The 21,502-nt window shown below is 40.9% G+C and overlaps 1 protein-coding gene across 1 annotated transcript in view; it reads right to left on the minus strand.

Moving 5' to 3' along the window:
* The window catches only part of METTL21C (methyltransferase 21C, AARS1 lysine), a 53,489-nt gene extending 35,689 nt beyond the window's left edge, over nt 1–17,800 (minus strand). Inside the window, exon 1 of the mRNA XM_060686582.2 lies at nt 17,695–17,800. The gene's annotated coding sequence lies outside the window, so the exon portion shown is untranslated. The remainder of the gene's footprint in view (nt 1–17,694) is intronic.
* Between the last annotated feature and the right edge of the window lie 3,702 nt (nt 17,801–21,502).

Here is a 21,502-nt window from a genome sequence, read left to right on the forward strand (position 1 = left end):
TCCCCTTTTGTGACCTGGCAAGCAAAGTCAATAGGGAAGCCAGACACACTTAACAACCGAGTTACTAACTTAAGAACTGCAGTGATTCACTTAACAACTGTGCCAAGAAAAGTCATAAAATGGGGCAAAACTCACTTAACAAATGTCTCACTTAACAACAGAAATATTGGGCTCAATTGTGGTCATAAGTCAAGGACTATCTGTATTTGATTACATTGCCAAGGCTTTAATTGAGTCTCATCCTATGTTTAGAATAGCAGTGGAAAGAAACTATAGATTTTATTCTTTGTCTCACCCTAAGGGGGAAAATACAGGGGTGAAATGCTCCCGGTTCGGACCAGATCTCCCAATCTGGTAGCGATGGAGGCGGAACCAGTAGCAAAAATCCCTGCCCCCCCCCCCGCCCAGCTGAGCTGCACAATCATCAGAGGCTTTTTTTTTTACTTTTAAAAGCATTTTTTCTACAACCTCTTAGGCCGAAAAAATGCTTTTAAAAGTAAAAAAAAAAAAGCCTCTGATGATCGCGCCTCTCAGCTGGGATCATCAAAGGCTTTTAAAAGAAAAAAACGCTTTTTTTCTTTTAAATGCCTCTGACGATCCAAACTGAGTTGCTTGATCGGCAGAGACTTTTTTTCTTTTAAATGCCTCTAACAATCAGGCAACTCAGTTTGGATCGTCAGAGGCATTTAAAAGAAAAAAAAAGGTTTTTTCTTTTAAATACCTCTGACAATCCAAGCTGAGTTGCCTGATCATCAGAGGCATTTAAAAGAAAAAAAGCGTTTTTTTCTTTTAAATGCCTCTGACGATCCAAGCTGAGTTGCCTGATTGTTAGAGGCATTTAAAAGAAAAAAAGTCTCTGCCGATCAAGCAACTCAGCTGGGATCATCAGAGCCTTTTGAAAGCATTTTTTTACAACCTCTTCGTCGAAAAAATGGTTTTAAAAGAAAAAAAAATTGGCCACGCCCACCCAGTCACATTATCCCACCACCACTAAGCCACGCCCACAGAACTGGTGGTAACAAATTCTAGATTGCACCACTGGAAAAATCATATTAATTTCAGACTATTTTTCAAGAAAGTATTACAGAAAAGTAATACAATCAAAAAGTGCACTATGCATTCAACATAGTACGCGAACATGAATTTTCCAAAGGATTAGTCATTTCAGCTATTAATCAAAAGTAGAAATTTTGTTTTTTAAATGGTTCTTTTGCATTTGCATTTCATATATTTCTGTCATTCTTTTTTGAAAAATGATAATTTCTGTTTGTTTGGGAAATATCCAAAATCCTCTTCCATGTTCATACAGACTAACGCATGAGAAGAGATAGCAATTTACTACAGGAATTGTTGCAAAGCACCAAAATTAATTATTGTCCTGTCGCATCTCTTTTTTAAAAATTTAAAATAACCCACCACTGCCTCACAAAGTCATAATGGGACTAGGGAAGATTCATTCTAAAACCCCGCTTCTTCTCTCTTTTTTCTCTGCATGGCATTAACAATCTAGATGGAATTTAATTAAAATGAATGAAAAATGTCTTGAAGAACCACAGCGTTTTACATTGAGAAGTAAAAGTTTTTCACTACATTGAACTGTAAACAAAAATGTGATTTTATATTGCTATTCCCCGATGTTGCAATCTTTGAAATGGACAGTTACGGATGTTTTCCTAGCTTACCTGGATTCTGGGTAGAGTTTAGACATATGTATGTCATCACCACTGCCGTGCCCCTCTTTAAAAAGAAAACACTTGCTGGTATCTCCTGATAGCTTAGGAGGACTGTCAACAGATTACAGTGGTATTAACAAGGTAATACCCTGCTGAAAGCAGACAGACGCAGCAGAAAAGAGGTTTTTTTGCTTTGATAGATATATAAACAATGGTATACAATTACAGATAGGGTTTAGTAATTAAAAAGTGATACATTCTTTACATGGAGTCCTTGACTTATGACCATTGGGACCAGAATTTCCTTTGCTAAGCAAAGTCATGACTGATTGATTGATTGATTGTACAATTGCTCCAATATTAAGGAATACAACCAATGCCAATAGGTCCATCCCATAATCCCTTCAATAAAGCATTGGGTGTAATTTGGAAGCTTCTTATCACGGTACATTGCTGGTTTCATCAAACGGATGGAATCACTGTTGCAACATTCCATTGCCAGCTGTGCCCTTCTGTTGAGACTCTAGAAAGAGTGCAGAGAAGAGCAACCAAGATGATTAGAGGACTGGAGGCTAAAACATATGAAGAACGATTGCAGGAACTGGGTATGTCTAGTTTGATTAAAAGAAGGACTAGGATAGCAGCAATATCTCAGGGGCTGCCACAAAGAAGAGGGAGTCAAGCTATTCTCCAAAGCACCTGAGGGCAGGACAAGAAACAATGGGTGGAAACTAATCAAGGAGAGAAGCAACTTAGAACTAAGGAGAAATTTCCTGACAATTAGAACAATTAATCAGTGGAACAATTTGTCTCCAGAAGTTGTGAATGCTCCAACACTGGAGGCTTTCAAAAAGAGATTGGACTGCCATCTGTCAGAAATGGTGTAGGGCAGTGATGGCTAACCTTTTTGCCATCGCGTGCCAAAAGCAGGGGGTCATGCGCGTGCGTGCCCACACCCATAATTCAATGCGCCTCATCCCCCTGAATTCCCCCCGCTTTTAGCACGGTGGGCCCAGTAGGCCAGTTTTTCGCCCTCCCCAAGCTCCACAGCCTTTCTAGGAGCCTGGGGAGAGTGAAAGCGGCCTTCCCCACCCCCCTGGAGGCCCTCTGCAGGCCAGAAACAGCCTGTTTCCCGACTTCTGGTGGGCCAGGAAGGCCCGAAAATCAGCTGGCCAATGTGCGCATGCTTGCCGGACCTGAGCTAGGGCAACGCTCGCATACCCACTGATATGGCTCTGCGTGCCACAGGTTCGCCATCATGGGTGTAGGGTCTCCTGCTAGGGTGGGGGTTTGAACTAGAAGATCTACAAGGTCCCTTCCAAGTCTGTTAATCTCTTGATCTGTTATGATACACAGACAAACAGATTCAGGGCTTAAAGTGTAATGTCACTAAGCTATCCAACTCTTATAGCTCTTTCCATGATTGCTACTGTAAGGGTTATTCCAGAAGGGGAGGTCAAAAGATGTTGACTGTGAATATGGGAAGACACATCTTTTTTTACATGGTTATGATACCAGCAAGTTATTTTTAATGTCTTTTTCTGCAGAACTTGTTAAAGAATGGATCTAGCCCAGTAACTCACAGGACAAGTAAATATGGTTTTCCAATATCTTTTATTTCATGCCTGGTCTATCCCCAGATCTAATGAGGTTAACACTTATTGACCTCTGGTCTTTCCTATACAGGTACACCTCTGGAACTGCTGGATCTCCACGTGGTGGGAGCTCTTATACACAGGGGGAGGAGCCAGAAGGTAAGGTGTGGTTATGGGGATGATGGGATGTGTGATCAGTTAACCCTTGCAGGGCTGTGGACCTATGATTGTGAGGTTGTTAGACATTTACCCTGACAGAACTGTTGAAGGTATTTTTGTTAAATCATGCAAACACAGATGCATTGGAAAAGTTATTTTCCAACCTGATGCCCAAAAAACATGAGTACAGGTAGTCCTTAATTTACAACAGTTCATTTACTGGTCATTCAAAGTTACAACGGCACTGAAAAATGAGACTTATGACTGTTTTTCACAGTTATGTACGACCTTTGTAGCATCCCCAGGATCATGTGATCAAAATCCAGCTGCTTGGCATCTGGTTCATATTTATGACTGTTGCTGTGTCCCAAGGTCATGTGATCCCCTTTTGCGAACTTCTGATAAACAAAGTCAATCGGGAAGCCAGATTCACTTAACAACTGATTTACTAACTTATCAACTGCAGTGATTCACTTAACAACTGTGGCAAGAAAGGTCGTAAAATGGGACAAAACTCAGCTAACAAATGTGTCAGCTTTGGAAGCCATATTAAGCCGGAAGCTCCAATGCTGCCACCTCCTCATGTGTGGGAAAGTAGGAGAGGGGGTTAGTAGACATAATGTTTTATGTTTATGTTTTATGTTTATGTTTTATTAGATTTATATACCGCCCTACTCGCGAAGGACTCAGGGCGGTGAACAGGCACAAAATAAAATACATAGATACAAAAGTTAAAAAACATAATTAAAACCAGATTAAATAATTTAGCCCGAGACAATTAAAAAAATCCCAATAATTTAAAACAGATTAAAATTTCGATTTAAAAGAATTTCAAAACAGGGGAGAAAATTAGGCCAGGCCGGCTTGCTGGAATAGGAGTGTCTTAAGAGCACGGCGGAAAGTGCGCAGATCCGGGATCCTCCGTATCTCTGGGGGGAGCTCGTTCCAGATAGTGGGTCCCCCTCCCCCTGGGGGCCACCAGTCGACATTGTTTAGCTGATGGCATCCGGAGGAGCCCCTCTCTATGAGAGCGTACCGGCCGGTGGGAGGCTGCTTGTGGTAGCATTCTTCCTGTCGGTCAAGGTCAGGGCGATCCAGCATCTGGAGAAGGAGTGGTCAGGGGGCTGTATCTGGATGGAACAGACGTTGATTGGAGCATGTGACCGACTGGGTGGAAAAGGGGATGGTTTTGGGTGCTTTGACTTACTGAAGGAAAAACCGGGCTTTTCAGATTCAGGTTTTCCCAGATGTACCAGTTTGCCTATTCTAGTAAAGAGGACTTTGGAAAATACTTGCTTCCCCATCTTTACTTAGAGTTGGGGGTTTTTCTGGAACGCTGACAAAATGTCTCACTTAACAACATAAATTTTGGGCTCAATTGTGGTCATAAGCTGAAGACTACCTGTAGAAATTTATATACTCTACAATCTCTGGACATAATTACAGTATCTGGTAACAAGCCATGACAACATCACAAAAACCATGATATTATTGGGAAAATGAAGTTAATTAGATAATTGCAACTGACAATGATTTCCTGCAGGCACAGATACCTAGGGGCTCTAGACATACACAAACAGATTCAGTCATCAATAGTGTGCTACGAATATCAGCATAGATCAAAACAGATAAAAACTAAAATGTTCCAATTTCATTTAAATTTGCATTGTAAAGGTTTGGAAATGGATGAGATAGTGCCCTGGAAGCAGGGGTGAAATTCAACAGAGAATATGAAAACAATAGAATAGGAAACAACAATTAAAAGAAACACATACTAGAACAAAAGAAAGACACATAAAATTGGGGTAGGCTGCTGGGGGTTCATAGCGATTTGGGAGAACCTCTACCTAAGTTTCTGTGCAGTTCGGAGAACCCCCAAATCCCACTTCTGGCTGGCCCCGCCCACCCTGCCCCGCCCCACCCAGGAGTTCCCATGCAGCCCGTTTTAGATTCGAGGTAAGTGCAGGGCACATGTGGAGGCTCGGGGAGGGTGAAAAACAGGCCTACCAGAAGTTCGGACCCATTTCCAGCCTCTAAAGGGGCTCCGGAGCCTGGGGAGGCCATTTTCATCCTCCCAGAGGCACGAGGAAAGTCTCCAGAGCCTGGGGAGGGCAAAAAGCCCCCCGCTTGTGGTGCAGGAGGCCGACTAGGCCACGCCCTCCATGGCCACACCCACACCCGAGGAGAGAACCCCTTGCTAACATATTTGAAGCCCACCCCTGCATAAAATGGCAAATCCATCAGCTACATCACACATCTACTTAATTGGTTGCCACTGAGCCAGGTTGATACCTGATAACTGAATGGACAAACAACTGTCATCTTGACCTGTACTTTACTTATTTACTCATCAGAGAAACAGCATGGTGTAGTGGTTAAGGTGTCTGAATGGGAATGGTCAGACTCCCTTAAGCACAGCGGCCAATTGTGTGATGTGGTCCAATTACTCCCTCTAAATCCCAAATTGGCATCAGGCTCTGCAGCAAGCTGGCTGATAAACAGAAGTCCTTTTTCTATCATGCAGTTACAGTTTTGACAGTTTTCCCTTCAAAACATCCTGGCAGTCCACCACAGGTAAGGACTACAACTGAAACAGCTACTACAAATTAGAAGGTGTAGCCATCCTAAAAGTATTATTAATACAAAAGCACATAATAACTAATTTTTAGATGCAGCTCTTTTACCAGATTTTTGCAATTGTTAAATAATTTAGAACCTAATTTATTCTTGATGATATCCATCAAGAATGGGTCAGAGAGAGAGAGAGAAAGAAAGAGAGAGAGAATAGGTGAATAGATGCATTCTTGGATTGAGCACTATAGATAGGCAGGCAGGCAGTCTTAACTATTACCTATTTATTGTAAAAATTAACAAACCACTGTTCAAAAGTTTATGACTTACAATGAATGAGAAGGCAAAACAATAACCTGTAATATTGGAAAATATGTTTTTTGGGGGTTCCTTTGTATCAGACTTTGGCAGCTAGTTACTGCCTGGACAAGCTCCTGCAATATTTTTGGCAACATTTTCAAAAGCGGTTTGCCATTGCCTCTTCCTAGGGCCAAGAGATAGTGACAGGCCCGAGGTCATCCAGCTAGCTTAGTCTATAAGGAGGAACTAGAATTCACAGTCTCCTAGTTTCTAGCCTGATATTTTCACCACTACCCTAAACTGGCTCTTGGAGAATATGCTAAACAATTTTTTTTTAATTTGATTTACAATGCGTTAAGCAATAGCCTTTATACTTTTGTATATTTATACAAAGTCAGCTTATTGCCCCCACAATCTGGGTCCTCATTTTACCTACCTTAGAAAGGATGGAAGGCTGAATCAACCTTGAGCCTGGTGAGATTTGAACTTGCAGTAATTGCAGGCAGCTGATGTTAATAACAGTGCTTTAGTCTGCTGCGCTACCAGGGCTCCACAATGTGGAAAACATAATATAAAGAGTATTTAATATTGTATAAATAATTACACGTGAATGGTTTTATCTATTACTGAAGCCTCCCAATTTATGTATGTGGTTACTAAGTGTTGACAGCAACTAGATGGCACGTAATCAATTAATCAAGCCAAAAACTACAAAAAGGGGGGAGGGAGCTGAATCTCATGCATTGCTTTGTCATTTACTGACTTTGAGATTCCCAAAAGTGCTTTTTCCAAAAGGCAACTGAACTTTCTCATTTTTTCCCCCTTTGAAAAGGTTTCACCTCTCTTCCAATAAACAAAACATTTTCAAAGGGAAAAAAAAACCCCAAGAAAGTCCAGTTGCCTTTCGGAAAAAGCACTTTTGGGAATCTTTGGGATAAACCATGACCTGGATGATTGAGAATCTCCATAGACTTTGAGATTCATTTATAACTCTAACTTTTCCTTGGAGGGTATCACTCACCTTTTAGACATTGTTCATATCTGACTAAAATGCATCGCTTAAAGGCAAATTAGCTTGGAAGCTGGACCATATGTGAAAAAGTCATGCTAAATGAATCTCCTTCTGATGTTACACCAAGCTGAGATCAGCATCTCTATGAGAGTCTAAACCGAGTGTTTTATGGCGAGGCATGCACTTCCCTCAACTATGAGCGTGACTTTTCTTAGTTTCTTTGGGACAGTTTAGATAAATAAGCAGTTGTTTGTGGAATGAACAGGGAGGGCAGTGAAAGTAATATGAGCTTCTTTCTGAGATCCAAAACATGTCCCAATCCACATACCTGTGCTGAGGAGAGATCATGGTTATTCAAACAAATAAGGGTGTATTTTTAATCCCCTATAAATAAAAGGAAGCATGATCGGGAGCCATTTAGGGTTGCATACCATTTTGGAGAAAGGTCTGATGAAGCTTTCTTATGAACTTGAGCCTGTCACAAATTTCTGATTGATGAGTAGAAATACACCTGGTGCTGTAGCTCATCATATGGATTCCAAATATCTGTCTTGACATATCTTCCATCCAGATCAAGATACGGACAGCATCTGCTCTCCTCAGACCTCTGCTATCTCATGCATTTTCCACATTTCTCATATTTATGGAAAAAGGGATCAGCTAAATTATTAGCAAAGTTGCTTGAAAGTCTGTGCTGATCAACTGGTCCCCATCTTCACTCGCATCTTTAATAAATCACTGGAGATGTCTTATGTCCCTTCTTGCTTCAAATGCTCTACTATCATCCTGTGCCCCAGAAACCCTCCATTAAGGAGCTGAATGACTACAGACCAGTTGCTCTGACATCCATAGTTATGAAAACCTTTGAAAGGTTAGTGCTGGCCCACCTGAAAACCATCATGGATCCGTTGCTAGACCCCTTGCAATTTGCCTACCGCACAAATAGATGGGGAGATAAAACTGTCAACAAGGCACTGCACTACATCTTACAACATCCTGAATCTCCAAAGACCTAAGCAAGAGTCCTTTTTGTAGACTTCAGCTCAGCATTCAACAGCATCATTCAAGAAATACTTCTCTCTAAACTGACTCAGCTAGCTGTGCCTGACCACACTAATAGATGGATTATAAGCTTTCTAACAGATAGGAAGCAGCAGGTGAAGCTAGGAAAAATCATAGCGAATACCCGTTCAATTAACACAGGAGCCCCACAGGGCTGTATGCTGTCTCCATTACTCTCTCCATTACTGTGTGCTCTCTCCATTATTCTTTTCTCTCTATACCAGTGACTGCACCTCTAAGGATCCCTCTGCTAAAGTACTGAAGCTTGAAGATGATACAACAGTCATTGGTCTCCTTCAAGATCATGATGAGTCTGCATACAAGATGGGAAAAAGAATAAATGCCCCTGTGGTGCAGCCGGAACAATCTGGAGCTGAACCAGGGGTGAAATCTAAAAATTTTCGCTACCGATTCTGTGGGCGTGGCTTAATTAGTGGATGGGGCTTGGTGATCAGGTGACTGGGTGGGCATGGCTTGTTGGTCAGGTGGGCATGGCCAAGTGAACATCACTTCTTTGCCCTTTTTTAACCTACAAAACACAACACAACACAACTGGCTCACCCAATGTAAAAGCAGTTGTGCTAGGCCCAAAATGGCCCCTGCAACAAGCAGGAACCTCACACAGGCACAAAAAGCCCAAAAAACTAACTTTCACACTTTACACACACACAACACAACACAACACAACACAACTGGCTCACCCAATGTAAAAGCAGCTGTGCTAGACCCAAAATGGCCCCTGCAACAAGCAGGAACCTCACACAGGCACAAAAAGCCCAAAAAACCAACTTTCACATTTTACACACACACAACACAACACAACACAACTGGCTCACCCACAATGTAAAAGCAGGGGCAAAATGGTCCCTGCAACAAGCAGAAACCTCACACAGCCACAAAAAGCCCAAAAAACCAACTTTCACACTTTACACACACAAAATTCCACATACAGCTTTGTGAGATTTTGTGTGTTTGTGTAGTTAGAGTGAAACACTACAGAAACACACAAAATCTCAGAAAGCTGCACAAATATTATTTTATTTTTTTTTATTTTTATATAAAAGCAGCTAAATTTAAAACTTCCTAAACTTTAAATGGCTAGGTCTAAAAAAAGAATGACTAAAAAAACCCCCAATTAACTATTTTTTTTAAAGCTCCCAAAGGGGAAAAAAACTTACAGGCAGGCAGGAAGGCAGGCAGAAAAAGCTGCTCACTGATGAGCTTGATTGCAGGTAGGGAGATTCAGTTGCTTGCTGATGCAATGGATTGCAGGGATTACAGCAAGTGAAGCAAGGCAGGCATGGAAGCAAGCTGTAGACTGGGGGGGGGAAGGGATTTTTGCTACCGGTTCTCCGAACTTCCCGCCACCATCGCTACCTATTCACCCGAGCCGTTCCGAACCAGGAGCATTTCATCCCTGAGCTGAACACTCTTTTTATTATTAAAAAGTTTTGTAGAAAATACAAACATTTTCAGCCCCCACCCTTCCCCCCTCAACCCCTCCCTCCCCTTTCCCACCCACCCTTCCCCTCCTTCCCCCCCACCCCCCTCCCTAGACTTCTCAGAACAAGCACAGAGTATAGCGTTCACAAATCAAAAACTAAAATATGCTAACAAATTATTACATTTCATATTCTCCCTAGATCCTTAACTCCTTATAATTCAAAAAACAAACATAAACTACTTAAAATTACTTCATTCATATGCTATATGAATCTTCTTATTCGGATACTTCTTCTGTATGTAATCGATCCATCTTCTCCATTCCGATATGTATCTTTCATTTGAATGATCTTTAAGATATGATGAAATTTTTGCCATTTCTGCCAAATGCACAACTTTTAATGTCCATTCCACAATGGTGGGTGGATCCTCCTTCTTCCAGTACTGTGCTACCAGTAACCTGGCAGCCGTTATTAAATTCAAAACTAACGTAGTCTCTATTACAGTACAATCCATGACTATTCCCAACAAAAAGAACTGTGGTTTAAATTTAATTTTTTTCTTTAAAATGTTTTGAATAATCCACCATATTTTTATCCAAAAAGCCTTAATTTTTTTACATGTCCACCATATATGAAAATATGTAGCATCTTTACACTCACATCACCCCTGAGTTGAACACTCTTAAAACTGTAGAGATGATAGTAGATTTTAGAAGAAGCTTTCCTATTCCACCATCTCTTGCAATATTAGACCTTCAAGTTTCTGGCTTTTATAATCTCCCAGAACTTGAAATGGACACCTAACATTAGAACCATCATTAAAAAAGCACAACAAAGAACATTCTTCCTGCATCAACTCAGAAAGCTCAGATTGCCCAAGGATCTGCTGATACAGTTCTACAGAGGAATTATTGACTCTGTCATTTGTACCTCTATAACTATCTGGTTTGGCACAACAACCAAACAGGAGAGGTACAGACTTCAACAGATAGTTAGCACTGCAGAAAAAACTATTGCAACTAGCCTGCCTTCCATTGAGGCCCTTTATACTGCACAAACCAGAAAATGGGCTGAGAAAATAGCTACAGATCCCACCCACCCACCTCCATATCCTGGACATAAATTGTTTCAACTTCTCCCCTCAGTATGTCACTATAGGGCAGTGATGGTGAACCTTTTCGGCACCGAGTGCCCAAACTGGAATATGTGTGCATGTGCGTCTGCTGGAGCACTGGAAATCCTAAGACCAGCTGCCCGGTGCGCTTGTTTTTGGGGCATTTTTGGCCGTTTTTTGGGCCGTTTTCAGGTCCTTTTTCAGACCATTTTCAGACTGTTTTTCAGGCCATTTTCAGGCCGGTTTTGGCTCAAAAAACGGCCAGTAAACAACCCCAAAAATGGCCTGAAAACGGCCTAAAAACCGGGCCAAAAACCGAAAAAATGGCCTGTTTTGGGCCGTTTTTCAGGCCATTTTCAGGCTGTTTCCCAACGCTCATGAAGACCAGCTGGCTGGTGCACATGTGAGTGCCAGAAACCAGAAGAGCAGCTGGCAACGGCAGACTTGCCCACAGAGAGGGCTCTGAGTGCCACCTCTGGCACGCGTGCCACAGGTTCACCATCCTAGCTATAGGGCATTGCATGTCAAAACAACTAGACACAAAGATAGTTTTCCCCCCCATGCCATCACTCTGCTAAACATCTAATTCCCACAGCACTGTTTTAGGCCTAAAGATATTTACCCATATAGTACTCTGTATTGCTATTATCCTTCTCATCTTCTCATGTTTATTTATTTATTTATTTATTTTATTAATCGTATTTCTATGCCGCCCACTCTCTGAGGACTCTGGGCGGCTTACAACAATCGACAGTATACTAAATAGCATATTGCCCCCAACAATCTGGGTCCTCATTTTACTCACCTCGGAAGGATGGAAGGCTGAGTCAACCTTGAGCCGGTGAGATTTGATCCGCTGATCTGCTGAACTAGCAGTCAGCTGAAGTAGCTGCAGTACAGCACTCTAACCACTGCGCCACCTCGGCTCATGTTTCTCATCTTCTCGGCTTTCTCATCTTTCCTTCAACCTTCTCCTATTGGTATCCTATGATTTATCACTTGTTTATACCTTATGATTTATGGTTGTATCTTATGATTTATGAGCTATGATTTATTACACACTGAGAGCTTATGCACTAGAGACAGATTCCTTGTGTGTCTAATTGCACTTGGCCAATAAAGAATATTCAATTCTGTTCTATTCTATTCTATTCTATTCTGGGGGGGGAAATCCATATAACAATGAAAAAGTTCTATTCTATTCTATTCTATTCTATTCTATTCTATTCTATTCTATTCTATTCTATTCTATTCTGGAAAAAAATCCATATGATCCTGGGTGTTTCATGACTAGATTCAACAATCATCCAATGAAGCTGAATGGTACAAATTTCATAACACGAACAGAAGTGTTGAATTTTGCTGCGTAGCTAAGCTATGTTTAATAATGGACGTATGCTTGGATGGTTTTAAAAGAAAATTAATCAACTATGGAGGAAAAGGTTTGCAATGTTTACTAAACATGATGGCTGTATAATTAGCCATGATAGAAGATTCTCAACACCAGTAACCCAAGACCAGAAATGGGAGGAAGTTATATGTTATGATCCAGTTGTCCCTGAAGGATAGAATTCTGTCTTAGATATACCATGACTATCTTTTTGTGATTACAGGTAGTTAAGTCCAGAGGTGATATTCAGCAGGTTCTCACCAGTTCTGGAGAACCGGTAGCAGAAATTTTGGGTAGTTCAGAGAACCGGTAAATACCACCTCTGACTGGCCCTGCCCCCATCTATTCTCTGCCTCCTGAGTCTCAGCTGATTGGGAGGCAATGCGGATTTTGCAGTATCCTTCCCCTGGAGTGGGGTGGGAATGGAGATTTATAGTATCCTTCCCCTGCCATGCCCACCAAGCCACACCCACCAAGCCATGCCACACCTACCAAGCCACGTCCACAGAACCGGTAGTAAAAAAAAAGTTGAATCCCACCACTGGCTAAGTCTAATGGTTAAATGTTAAACGCTCTGGATTTTTTGTTGTTGTTCAGAAGGTATTAAATTCAAGAACAAGAATAATGATAACCCTTCTTTTTTCAGGTAACTTTATTTGTCCTCTACATTTCTCTAGAAGACTGCCATGTCCCACTGAAGCCACATTTCTTGAAAAATGTTTCTGCTATAGACTTTCAGGTGCTCACATGTATGTGGAAATATCTGAGGCTTAATATGTAATTAATACCCCCTTACTGAGGTAGACTTCCAAGAAATCTACTTACTGACATTTATACTCAATGGGGTAAGATAGAACTTCCATAAAAGTGCTATGCATGGCCCAGAACTCTTGTCTCTTTCCAATGCAAGCTATCTGTGAATTGAAACAGCTGCCACTTCCCTATTAGCGGGTGCAAAATGTCACATTATACCGTTGCAGGAATGCAGTAGCCTTAAATAGGGAATGACAAATTTATAGCAGCAAGGATAAGTCTCATTCCTTCACCATGCCTGCATAAAACCACATCCATCATCTGGATTAATTAAACAAATAAAAAGGCCATTCCTCTCTAATTACAAATAAATAAATAGGGTGAAGTTGGCATTGCACAGTTCTCAGTGTACGTTAGATTTTCTATCTCCAGATCTTAGATCATTTCTTTTTGTGCCAATCTTGGGCACGTTGTTTAGATAAGGGTAGGATTAGTGATACAGAGATGGAGAAATAGATGGATTATCTATGTCTGTCTGTCTATCTGTCTGTCTGTCTGTCTGTCTACTATTGAAATCAATCAACAAATTCAATCAGGAGCTCTTCCTGGTTTCACGAAGATGACAATTTTTTTGAAATGAAAGAGATAAAGTAATTGCTTTGTTCTGTGATAACTGCAGCAATCTCATATTCTGTTTAAAAAAACCCTCATCCTCTACTTATGAACTAGAATTAAATGATTAGAATAACGTTTAAAAACTGTTGATGAACTTTACTAGATGTACATAATTTTCCTTCTGTGTCCAGAATGGATGACCCAATATTTTGTTGCTTAATTTTATTGCTTTTTCTCCCTTTCTAGTATCATTATATGAGCAATTAAAATTCTATTTCAGAAGTACAGTGTTTCCTTGTGGCAGACCCTCAATACTGGAATACCGCTATCATGTCATCCCTAGTCCTTCCTTTCTCTAGACTAGCCAAACCCAAATCCTGCAACCGTTCTTCCTATGTTTTTGTCTCCAGGCCTTTAATCATCTTAGTTGCTCTTCTTTGCACTTTTTCCAAAGTCTCAATAACTTTTTCGTAATGTGGTGACCAAAACTGGATGCAGATTCCAAACCTCATTTTATTTATTTATTGGTTCGATTTATATGCCGCCCTTCTCCAGAGACTCAGGGCGGCTTACAATGTGTTAAGCAATAGCCTTCATACTTTTGTATATACCTGCTTAGTAGGGCTTTCGCCCCCACCGCCCCAAGCGGTGTTCTTTTTTATACAAAGTCAGCTTATTGCCCCCACAATCCGGGTCCTCATTTTACCTACCTCGAAAGGATGGAAGGCTGAGTCAACCTTGAGCCTGGTGAGATTTGAACTTTCAGTAATTGCAGGCAGCTGGTGCTATTTAACAGCACTTTAGTCTGCTGCGCCACCAAGGCTCTTTTCCAAAAAATTGGATATTTTTGCAAGGTTAATGAAAGAATCTTCTTGCTAGGAAGTCAATTAAATGATATGTAAGTTCTTTCTGCTACTCTAGTTCTGTGACGCAAGGTTAGAATTCACATCAGGTTCAACTGCCCTGCAATACAGTATTACACCCTATTTATATATAGTTATTTCTGCCCTATTGAAGGCCAAAAAAGAAGGGGATGGCAGAAGATGAGATTGGTTAGTGTCATTGATGCAATGAACATGAATTTGGGCAGACTCCAGGAGACAAAAGAGAACAAGGGAGCCTGGCATGACCATAGGGTCACAAAGAGTTGGAAATGACTTAGCGACTGAACAACAACATTACTGTCTTTATAATGCATCACCACAATATTACTAATATTATAATGCTGCGTTATAACAATAATATAAATAATATGTAGTCATTATGTTAACATCTGTGTGGCAAAGAACTGTAACTGCTGCCAAAGTCAGTTCAGCTGTTTAAGTGCTGACAAACACAGCCAAGCTTGTTAGCTTATCATAACTTTTTTTTACAGACCCTCTTACTATAAAGGTCTAACTGAGAAATCTAAATGCCAAGCACCTCAAAACAACTTAATTAATTGATGGAATAATAAGCAAACTTCATCCAGCATAAACTAAGAAGCTGTGAGAGGGATCTTGGCATCCTAGTGGACAATCATTTAAATATGTGCCAGCAATGTGCTTCAGCTGCCAAAAAAGCCAACACAGTTCTAGGCTGCATAAACAGAGGGATAGAAGCAAGTGAAGTGTTAATACCACTTTATAATGCTTTGGTGAGGCCGCACTTAGAATATTGTGGTCCAGTTTTGGTCGCCACGATGTAAAAAAGATGTTGAGATTCTGGAAAGAGTGCGGACAAAAGCAACAAAGATGATTAGAGGACTGGAGGCTAAAACATAAAGAACGGTTGCTGGAACTGGGTATGTCTAGTCTGATGAAAAGAAGGAGTAGGGGTGACATGATAGCAGTCTTCCAATATCTCAGGGATTCTCCAAATCAGCTGAAGGTAGGACAAGAAGCAATGGATAGAAACTAATCAACTGGAGTACTATTTATTTACTTAACTTTCTGAGTAAAATTTCTGGCCTAAAGCCTAGCTCATTCACATGAACCCAGAATAGGAAATGTGGTTATAAACAGACAATTACTTTTTGTTATATTGTTGTTAGTTGCGAAGTCGTGTCCGACCCATCGTGACCCCAAGGACAATATTCCTCCAGGCTTTCCTGTCCTCTACCATCCTCTGGAGTCCATTTAAGCTCACCCCAACTGCTTCAGTGACTACATCCAGCCACCTCATTCTCTGTCATCCCCTTCTTCTTTTGCCCTCAATCTTTCCCAGCATTAGGCTCTTCTCCAGTGAGTCCTTCCTTCTCATTAGGTGGCCAAAGTATTTGAGTTTCATCTTCAGGACCTGGCCTTCTAAAGAGCAGTCAGGGTTGATCTCCTCTAGGACTGACCAGTTTGATCACCTTGCAGTCCAAGGGACTCACAGAAGTCTTCTGCAGCACCATAGTTCAAAGGCCTCAATTCTTTGGCGCTCAGCCTTTCTTATGGTCCAACTTTCACAACCATACATTGCAAGTGGGAAACACCTAGCCTTGACTATACATCACCTGTTGGCAGGGTGATGTCTATGCGTTTTAGTATACTGTCTAGATTTGCCATAGCTTTCCTCCACAGGAGCAAGCATCTTTTAATTTCTTGGCTGCAGTCCCCATCTGCGGTGACCTTGGAGCCCAGGAAAATAAAATCTGTCACTACCTCTGTCAATACTTGTTATATTGCTGGGACCTAAAGATGTTAGGTGTGGGTAGCTCCAAGATATAAATGCATAATTCATCTCAAAGGGAGTACTTTCAAAGAAGCAACACAAATAGATGAGTTTTGCTTGGCTGTCAAAAGTGAGATCTTATCAAGTGCTTTATTTGACAAGTGCTATGCTAACAATGCATCTTATTTGCAACAGTGGCGAATATCTGTAGCTCGGGTGTAAGATGAGGGTAAAGGTTTGTTCTCTGAGCTTGTGGATTTGTTTCCAAACGTTTCCTTACCAGGCTAGGTAATACCTTCAGTGGAATTTAGGGGATGTCAGTGTTCTGTTTATAAGGGCTTCAGGTGTGGGTGTGTCAAGTGAGGATTTTGTAATGGGTCTTGTGATGGGTCAGGTGTGAGTAACCACTGAGAGTCTTGTGTTGTTTCTTGTAATGAGGAAGTTACATCAGGAGAGGGTCATTGGGAGGTGATGGTTGCATGGGTTGGTTGCATGGGTTGGTTGAGGGTCAATGCTATCTCTGGTTGGCTGTGAGATTGATTTGAATTCTGAGGGGTTCGTAGGCTGGTTGTAGGTCAATGTGTAGATTGATGAAATTGCTTGTGGAGTGCCAGGCTTTGATGAATTCACAAGCATGGCGGGTGATTGGGTGGCCAATGATTTCTCTGTTGCTCCAATCAAACTGGTGCTGTTTGGTGTCAGTGTAGGTAGAGATTAAGGATTTGGGATCGTGGCATTTGACTGCCAGCCGGTGTTCGTGGAGCCTGGTTATTAATTGATGTGATGTTTGTCCCACATAGATTTGGTTGCAATGGTTACGGTTGATTTTGTAGATTACATTGTTTCTTTCATCCTTCTGTATCTTGTTTTTGGTTCTGGATGCGTTTTATCAGGGAAAGATTATGGCTGCCTCTGCTCCACAGAGATAATTGTGTAATACAATGCAAGAATGGGAATATGTCTCTGGCAAAGGGGCAGAAGCCCCATTAAGGAAAAAGAAAATCCAAATAGGACAATGCACACAAATACAAAAAAATATATATGATGTCCAATAGATATAAACGATAACCCATTAGTAACAAAACAAAAAAAAACTACAAAATTTCTGCTAGCTTCACAGCTATTTAAAAACACAGGATTTCTTTTCTTTGCCCCCATGCCAACTTTATTATGCTTCATAAATATTTACAATTGTTTAAAAGAGCATTTATATCCTTGCCTCTGATCTTTCGTTTTTCCCTTTCTAATCCACTATGTATTTTACCCAGAAGCAAATTTAAATAACCTCAGGGACATTTACGTGTTAGTATAGATGTTATAACTGTACTATAAATATTTCAAAAGCAACAAGGTTTCAGGGTAGCTTACATTTCCTTTCTGAATGGGTATGTTTTCTCTGCCGATTCTTTTTTCTCAGCCTTTCTCATATCTTTGCATTACAGCATCTGCTCATTTTACAAGGATAATTAACTGCAAGAAGTTTTTGCTCTGTAGCCCACATGGTACTCTTCCAGTAAGCCTTTCACAGGCCTTGCAAGTTGGACACTTAGTCTTAATGGATTCCATTGCTATGAAGTCAGTTTGACATTAAAATCTTTGGACACTTTTCTTTCCCAGAAATGTTTAAACTATGAGGTAAGCAGGTTTCCACCTAATGATCAAGCCCCCAAATAACTGTCTAAACACCTGATCTTCTGCTTCTGAAACACAGGCCAAGGACATTTGATTGGACAGCCACTTCTTTGAAATGGTGTAGGGCGGGGGTATCAACCTCAAGGCCCGCAGGCCGGATCTGACCCTCGGGGCCACCCTGGAAACAGTGAAGGACAGGCCCACAGTGCCTCTGCCAGAAAAAACAGAGCTCAGGGGCGCTGCTCACGGTCCCCCTGGGCCCGTTTTCGGCCTGCTCGGCCTCCTGCTGCCCTCTGCCAGACTAGAAGTCCACCAAAGTCCCTTCCAGCTCTATTCTGATTAAAGACATATTAGAGTAAATTTTAGATACTAAATGTATGCAAACATCTAACCACACCTATATATCCTTTTAGCAGAACATTCTCAATTTAGATAATTGAGGCCCTACATTTCTGCACAGAAATCAGCTATGTATTGGAGGTTGCAGATTTTGGGAGGAAGCAGCAAAGAACAGCAAACCAGCAGCTACTGGGTGGCCCAATCACACTTTCTTAGCTCTGGGAAGAAGGCGATGTCAAATCACTTCCAAAAATCCTGCCAAAACCCCCTGCATGGATTTATCCACGTAGTTGCTAGGAATTAGGACTGACTTTAAGGTGAAAAACAATGCACACATGCAGGGGGTTACAGTGATCTGACACTGATGTTTCTTTTGTGTGTCCCCACATAATGCTGTGGGACTTCTGGACGATTTGGAAAGCTGAGATAATTGGCGGTGTCCAAACTGGATGCAGTATTCCAGGTGTGGCCTTACTAAGGTTTAATAAAGCGGCACTAATACTTCACATCATTTTGATTCTGTGCCTCTGTTTATACAACCAAAGATTGTATTAGCTTTTTTGGCTGCTGCCGCACACTGCTGCCTCACATTTGAGCGACCATTCACTAGGACTCCAAGGTGCCTCTCACAGGTAGTTTTTGAGCCAAATTTCACCTAATCTATTATTTTTTTATTTTTATTATTTTATTTTTATTATTTTATTATTTAAATAATAAAAAACCTAATCTATACTTGTACCTTTGGTTTTTCCTGCCCGAGTATAAAACATTGCTTTTCTCTACATTAAATTTCATGTTGTTGGATATTGTATTTCATGTTGATGTCTAATAAGCACCCAGTAGAAAATGTATTTGCACAAAGAGAAAATGAGTGGGATGGCATTTATCATTACGATCAATGAATACAAAATAAGTTTAGCATTCAGTCATTTGGGGTTAAGCAACAGAGCACATGGCCATATTTGTTCATGCAAGGAACAATCCATTCTTGCATTGTTAACATCTGATTCTTTTTATTGCAGTGATTTACAGCCAGACTTTCTGGATCACTAGTTTGCAAGATTATAAAAAGAAAATGAGTGACCATGCAGAGATATGTTAGGACTGTAGGAATATATTGTCAGGTATACCGTGCAAAGCTGCAGCTCTATACCCTTTTGTCTGACAAGTCTTATCAAACACTGTAGGATTTAGCTATGTTTTCCACTGAGGTAACTTCGATGAAACGGATTCTAAAAATGTCCTATGCCCTAATAGGTATGAATTTTCTAAAAGGCCAGATTCTTATTGTTGTTGTTTTTTTAATCTTCTGGCAGTTGTATACAGAACTGTAAAGCTGATTGTTAAAATTCTGAAATGTAATAATTCACAAAAATTTATGTTGCTACGTGAAACATTTGTTAAGTCAGTTTGTCCCATTTTACGATTTTTCTTGCCATAGTTGTTAAGTGAATCACTGCAGTTGTTAAGTTAGTAACATGGTTGTTAAGTGAATCTGGATTTCCCATTGATTTTGCTTGTTAGGTGGTCACAAAAGCTGATCACATGACCCATGGGACATTGCAACTATCATAAATATGAACCACTTGTCAAGCATCTGAATTCTGATCATGTGACCAGGGTATGCGGCATATTATAAGCAGTTAACTGCTGAATAGGATTTGCAGACAAGGAATCCAAGAGTGGTATTTTGACAAAAGCCTAAAATAGATGTAATTTATATTGGATAGCAATTTCTGAAGTAAACTTTTCTGTGTTTATTACTTTTTCTAATGTACATCGCAGTGGTGGGTTCCTCCCGGTTCGGCCGAGCCAGTAGCGGTGATGATATGACGTCACCGAACTGGTTCTCCTTGTTCGGGAGCTGGGCCCTCCTGCCTCCCCCGCGTTATTAACTTTTATTTGGCCCCGCCCCCAATCTATTCGCTGCCCCCCGAGTCCCAGCTGATCAGCTAGAAGGAAAAAAAAAACTGTTTAAACTCTTGCCGCGGGGCTTCAAAGGGCCACCCTACAGCTGATCAGTGTTAAAAGGCAGTGTGGTGGTAGACTAGTGTGCTCGAAAAACAAATAGGTAGACCAGAATGCTCCAAAAACAAATGGGTAGACTGGTACCTCCAAAAACAAATGGGTAGACCGGAATGCTCCAAGAACAAATGGGTAGACCGGTACAGCTCTGCAGCAGTTAAAGCCTGGTAGACCAGTACCTCTGCTAAATCCTAAAGAATTGTCACATGACCATCAAACCACGCCCACAAAATAAGTCATGCCCATAGAACCGGTAGTAAAAAAAATTTAGAACCCACCCCTGGTACATCATACATATCATTTATGCCATTGCTCCCCTTTGGGAAAAACTTCACAAGAAAAAATAAAGCATCATAATTTTAGTGTGCTACACTTCTTGTAACACTCCTCTTGTGCCTAAAATAGCAAAGCAATGCCCTCTAATCACATTGATCAAAAATCATATTAATCATATGGGGGCACAGTGTTAAAACATTTATTGATATGTTCTTGAAGTTTTAAATCTAACCTTTACAGCAATTTATTTTTTCCTTTTTCTCAATTATCCATACTTGAATTTTGGGGCAGTCACAAATCATCTAAGAGCTAGTGACTCTGTATGGTTATAACAAATCCATGCTGTATGCAGCAAAATTATAGGTACTTGTCCACGCAGTCTCCGGGAGTCAAAACTGATTTTGAAGGAACACTTATGTACACACACTCTCCAACACCAATGGTTAAGATAGTAGACACAATGATATAAAGGCCCTCCATGGTTTGTTATTTGAGCCAGATATGCTTTAAAATGAAATTTGTTGTGCCCAAATTGAGCTCTAAGTCAGCTGTCCCCAACCTTTCTGACTCTGGAGACCAGCAGCGTCAGCGCTGCGTGGTGGCAGCGAGGGGGGAGGGGTTCATGCATGCAATTTAATTTCATGAATGTGCTTATGGAGCTTTGTGTGCTCGCCCGCTGATTGCACGGCCGGGTTTCCAACGGAGCACGGACCGGTAGCAGTCCACGGGCCGGAGATTGGGGAGCCCTGCTCTAAGTGACATCCATACAGCTTCACCATGCTGAGAAATATTTTACCAATAGAGATTTAAAAGGTGAGTTATTATATGCTAGCTGTTTTGAAATAAATTTATAATTAATAGAAAGGGTGTTCAAACTTTGTCTTCAAATAAAAGTGACTATAAA

This window comes from Pantherophis guttatus, chromosome 5 (assembly GCF_059756535.1).
Source record: "Pantherophis guttatus breed Tessera chromosome 5, ASM5975653v1, whole genome shotgun sequence".
Taxonomy (NCBI): Eukaryota; Metazoa; Chordata; class Lepidosauria; order Squamata; family Colubridae; genus Pantherophis; species Pantherophis guttatus.